General features: G+C 37.7%; 1 long non-coding RNA gene across 1 annotated transcript; it reads left to right on the forward strand.

The window, feature by feature from the left end:
- Window positions 1-2458: 2458 nt before the first annotated feature.
- LOC136666616 (uncharacterized) lies at window positions 2459-5498 on the forward strand. The gene is made up of 3 exons (XR_010795397.1): window positions 2459-2540; window positions 2669-2735; window positions 4833-5498. It is a non-coding gene; the product is annotated as an uncharacterized lncRNA (long non-coding RNA).
- Window positions 5499-6084: the final 586 nt, after the last annotated feature.

Genomic DNA, 6084 nt, shown 5'->3' on the forward strand with positions numbered 1-6084 from the left:
CAGGGTGACACACACTCATACATTCACACCTATGGACACTTTTGAGTCACCAATCCACCTAACAACATGTGTTTTTGGACCTTGGAAGGAAACCTGAACACCTGGAGGAAACCCCCGTAGACACAGGAAAAACACACCAAACTACTCACAGTCACCTGCCGCTCCAGGACCCTAGAGCTGTGTGACAGCGACAGTACCTGCAGCACCATCGTGCTGCCCCAAGCTGCAATGTTAAGAAACCAAAATGCAGTGTGTTCAAAACATTATTCTAATGCCATATTGACATAACATAACAAAATTCAGTTGTGAGATACCATGACCAAAATGTAAAATTATAGAATAAGAAATCATTAAAATCATTTAAAATTAGTTTAAAGAGATCAAAAACTCCTGAGATGTTCTTAAGTGGGCAATAATCTGAGCGGTCCAATGGTGGACCAGCAGTGGCCTACCATCAGTGGGTTACCAACATTTTCAAGCCATTTGATAGGTATATGCTTGCCGTCTTAAGAATACAAAACACACTATAAATAAATGCTGTAGCGAGTTTGCTACTGTATTGTAATGTATTTTTGAATACAGTATTTTACTGTGTATTGTAATGTATCTTGGGTAACAGACTGGAAGCAGCAATGAAGCTAGCTTTACAGTATTTCACTGTATTGTGAGCTGGGGAGGCTGAGGACTGCAAATGGCATCTAAAGGTGAGTAACTTATTTACACCATTTATTTATCACTTATTTTATTGTTTAGACAACGTAAATATAGCTTAGTTCCAAAATTACATTCGTAATTACATTAGTTCCAAAATACCCCCCCCCCCTTGGGCAATGGTACAATTTATTTTTGTAACGTCAGTTGTAGGTCTCACTACAAAACAAAACCAGAACAGGACAAGTGAATACTTTTCGTCCAAATGAAAAAAGAGAAAGAATTGTGTTTTTTCATTTAGTTACACCGCGACCCTGAAATGGACAAGCTTAAAAGATGATGATGATAATGATGATGATTTGCGTTAATATTGTTTTATTTTATTTAAATTATTTTGTTGAGGGTGGGGCGGTTAGCGAGAACGGGGCTAACGGTTCCCTGGGGGCGGGGTGACGAGAACAGAGACGGAGAGAAAGAGACAAAACGTATTCAGAGGCTGCAAGCGTCATCGTACTTTAGGGATTTTGGAACAAAAGTAATGAGTAAATGTATGTTTTAATCATACAGCTCTAAACGTTTCCAACCACATTGTCTTGGTACTGCTTTTTAGCAAGATAGATGGTGCTAGTTATGATAGCCGCGAACATTTAACCAGATAACTCCTGTGGAATTTGCACACTTGTTTGCTCCCAAAAAATGTTAATGTTTTATCGTCGCAGATATCGTCAACTGGCGTTTCCCCCCCTCAAATTAGTCCATTGGAGGGGATTGAAGCCGGAGACATCACCAGTTTTGTGACGGCTTACAAGCAGGAGAATGAGGGAAAGGTAGGAGAGAAGAGGCGGGAAGAAAAGAAAGAGAGGGTTCTGCTCCATTGAAACAGGCTGCCGGTGAAAGTACGGGTCAGTCGTAGCATTATTTATTTATATTTAGCGTAGTAGAGAACGATAATTTGACTGTACAAACAATTGTAAACTCAAAGTCCAGTTTTGGGCTTCTTGCGGGTACTATTCGAGTTTTAGTTAGCTAGCAGAGTAATACTTTTTAAAGAAGAGAACGGAGGGAAATATAAACATAAATGGACAGGGATTCTGGTCATTGATATTGGTCAGTTTGGTAAAATTAGCTACGTTCATTATAACAGAGAGTTGTAAACGTAGATGTTGTAGACATTGTAAACATGTAATGTTAGCTACAGACAAACTCCATTCCAGATTATTAGCTAATATATATTTGGAGTGTCAGGTGTGAATGAGGTGCAAGATGGGGGGAGTGAAATAGATTTTACTTTGTGCTGTGTTGAGAATTATAGACTACTGTATTTTGCTGCAGAATTTTGAGCTCCATTCTACGGAGCCCCTAAAGGGATTGGGGGAAAAAATTTAAAAAAGACTATTGTATTTGCGAGGTAACGCAATTGTGTTTGCGAAGGAACGCCAAAGTCTTTTTTTCCCCAGTCCCTTTAGGGGCTCCGTAACAAAGACAATTGTGTATCATAAAACATTTGCAAAGGAGCGCAATGTATTTGCGAGGGAATGCAATAATGTTTGCAAGGGAACACAAAATCAATAGTCTTTTTTTTATTTTTCCCCCAGTCCCTTTAGGGGCTCCATACCATTCCAAATATGATTTCAGACTCCCATTTTTGTTATTTAGTTTATATAGAGTGTACATTTTAATTGTTTATCAGAGTTTAAGAGTATTGCATTTAAAGTGTCTAAATACTAAATGTTGGCTACCAGTTCTGTGATCACAAATGTAGTGTGTTGGTTTTTGTAATGCATATGAAATGACATCTTAGTTCTCTGTACTATATGTTTTAAATGTGGAGAGTCTCGTCGTGCCATGACTTTCAGGAAGTTGGCTGCATTTAAGGCTCACATTTACAGGTATCATTAAAACAGGAAAACTGAAACTAGACCTAGGCTATATCATATAGGTTTTAATTTGACATGTCATTGAAAACTGCAATGGTAAATGTTGAAGACTTAAAATAATTTATATTCTCATCATTTAGGCAAGTGCCACAGTTGCTGATTTTGAAACCCTTAACCTGCTTGTGAGTCCTCTGATTTTTATTCTGGGTATGTATATATAATTGCAAGATACTCCAGAATGACAAAAGTTTAACATTTGAATTAATTACAGTGGAATTTTTGACCAATGCAAGATATTTGCTGACAGTGGAAGGACAAGTGACCTATGTTTGCTCAAGCCTCCATTAATTTCTGGAAAGGCAGCCCTATTCACCTTGTACTAAAATTTCAATTTCCAATATCGACAGGAAATTTCTTTCTTTCTCTCTCTCTACTTGTTTACTTCCTTCTCTGAATTAAACTAGCCTCTATTTCATGTTATCTTACCTGTAATTAAAAGTATTATTATATATAAAAACCTTGAAATATGATAACTTTACTGATGCAGAAACCCCATGTATGAAAATGGATTAAACAATTCTAAAATTATCTGAAGGTAATTGCTTTTTAATATTTTGACCCGTTTCTGTTGGATAATTCTTTATGAAATTATTATGAAGGGCAGTTACTGTTTACTGTCATTCATTCATCTGTTGCAACCATTTAATTCTAATCAGGGTCATTGTGGGAATCATTTGATGCAGTTGAAATTTGTGCTTTTGATATGTGAAATTAAAGGTCAAATACAGGATTTTCTGATTACTATGATACATTGAAATATTGCATAGCATATCAGTATACATGGCTTTTAGATCAGGTATCAAATTGAAATTGCAGTACTTTTGGGAAAAAAATGGTTTTGTTGAGTTCGTATTAATATCTATCCTCAGTCTTCACTACAAAAAGTGTGAGCAAGCGACAACTAGGGCTGGGCGATATGACCAAAAATTCATATCTCGATATGCCTAAAAGAAATGGAGATATATGATACGATATGACATTATGAAAGCCATAACAAAATACAATGTCAAAGTATTAGTGTTTATTTTTAGCACCAAATAGGACATGCTGCATTATCTAACTGTAATTATTAATGTAATTCACCCTTTACCTCACTCATTTGCTCTGATTACTTGCAGAAAAATAAAAATAAACATAGCACAAAAAGTAAGAAAATTTGTGTCTGGTTGATTATTTCTTTGTTGTAACAGTACTTCTTGCCAATAAACCTTATACCATTACTGTTAATTTCTCTTTTAAATGATGCTACATTTGTAAGAAACATGCTTTTGTGAGATGAGCAGTAGAGCTGAGTATGTGGATTGCGACAGTGAAAAATTTGTCAAATACTCACTGCCAGTGCCAAACAGCTTATTTTGTGTAATGGTGTGATGTGGCATCTCCTTCACTTGAAAAATGAGGTTTATCGTCATTGCAAGCAATCTCAATGCAGAAAAAGATATTGAGATGAAATTCTACAACCAGTGGCAATCCCATATCTCCACAGTCTGGGACCAAACTCTAACCTCCAAAATGACAACACTTGCCCCCACAGAGCGGTGTTTATCAGAGACTACCTCCAGAATTTGGTAGTGGAGAGGATGGAATGGCCTGCTAGCTCCTGACCTCAACCCCAATGAACACTTGTGGGATCAGCTTGGGCGTGCTGTTCATGCCACAGTGACCAACACAACCATATGTGTGACCAGCAGTGTGTAACCAGGATGGTGACCATCATGAAGAGAAAGTCCTGGGCTGTTTTGGCTGTTTATGGTTCTTCCACACGCTACTGAAGCTCCTATTTGTTAAAAGAATACATTGTTAAATTGCCAATATGTCTTGTTTCTTCAAACTTCAGTCAGCCAGTCACAACTCACCAAACGAGTCAATGGCAGAATAAACTCTTTGGCATTGGCAGAGAGGATTGGGCTAATGTTTCATTGGCACAACCCACATACTCATTTCTACTGCTCATCCCACAAATGCATGTTCCTTATAAATGTGGCACCATTTCAAAGGGAAATTAACATGATTCCAACAGTATAAGATTTATTGCCAAGAAACATTGTTACAACAAAGATATAATCTACCAAACAAAAATATCCTTATTTTTGTGCTATGTTTAGTTTTAAAAATGTCTTGCCCATGATGTCATCTGATCTTCCCCTTAGTGTATCCTCTTGTGTACAAAATTTTTATTGCAACTTTTTTGTACTTTTATTTCCACATGCTATGTTACTAACTGTGGATTTTTTATTTTTATAGACGCCTTATTGGTAAAAATTCCCAGGGGTGGTAAACGTAGAGAGCAACCAAGAAGTCCTGGACCATGCATCTGTGTGTATCCTTGCTTTAAAGAAACTGATGGACTTTGAATTAAATTTTATTTACAAACCGGATTCCAAAAAAGTTGGGCCACTAAACAAATTGTGAATAAAAACTGAATGCAATGATGTGGAGATGGCAAATGTCAATATTTTATTTTTAATAGAACACAGATGACAGATCAAAAGTTTAATCTGAGTAAATGTAACATTTAAAAAAAATATATGTTCATTCAAAATTTCACAGTGTCAACAAATCCCAACAAAGTTGGGACAAGTAGCAATAAGTGGCAAAAAGGAGGAAATTGAGCATATAACGAACAGCTGGAAGACCAATTAACAATAATTAGGTCAATTGACAACCTGATTGGGTATAAAAAGAGCTTCTCATGGTGTCAGTGTCTTTCTGAAGCCAAGATGGTAAGAGGATCACCAATTCCACCATTGTTGCGCAGAAAGATGTTTGCTGTGCAGCGATACCAGAATGGTGTTACCCAGTGTAAAAAAGCAAAGATTTTTAAGTTATCATCAACCGTGCATAACATCATCAAAAGATTCAGAGAATCTGGAACAATTGCTGTGCATAAGGGTCAAGGCCGTAAAACTCTACTAGATGCTTGTGATCTCTGGGCCCTTAAACATCACTGCACCTTGAACAGGAATGCCACTGTCAAGGAAATAAAAGAATGGGCTAAGAAATACTTCCAGAGAGCATTGTCAGTGAACACAATCCACCGTGCCATCCGCCGTTGCCAGCTGAAACTCTACAGTGCAAAGAGGAAGCCATTTCTAAGCAAGCTCCACAAGCTCAGACATTTGCACTGGGCCAGGGGTCTTTTAAAATGGAGTGTGGCAAAATGGAAGACTGTTCTGTGGTCAGATGAGTCACGATTTGAAGTTCTTTATGGAACACTGGGACGCCATGTCATCCGGACCAGAGGACAGGATAACCCAAGTTGTTATCAACGCTCCGTTCAGAAGCCTGCATCACTGATGGTATGGGGTTGCATGAGTGCTTGTGGCATGGGCAGCTTGCGTGTCTGAAAAGGCACCATTAATGCAGAGAACTATGTTCAGGTTCAAAACATATGCTCAAAACATATGCTCCCATCTAGACGTCATCTCTTTCAGGGAAGACCCTGCACTTTTCAACAAGATAATGCCAGACCACATTCTGCAGCAATCACATCATC

This window comes from Hoplias malabaricus, chromosome 14 (assembly GCF_029633855.1).
Source record: "Hoplias malabaricus isolate fHopMal1 chromosome 14, fHopMal1.hap1, whole genome shotgun sequence".
Taxonomy (NCBI): Eukaryota; Metazoa; Chordata; class Actinopteri; order Characiformes; family Erythrinidae; genus Hoplias; species Hoplias malabaricus.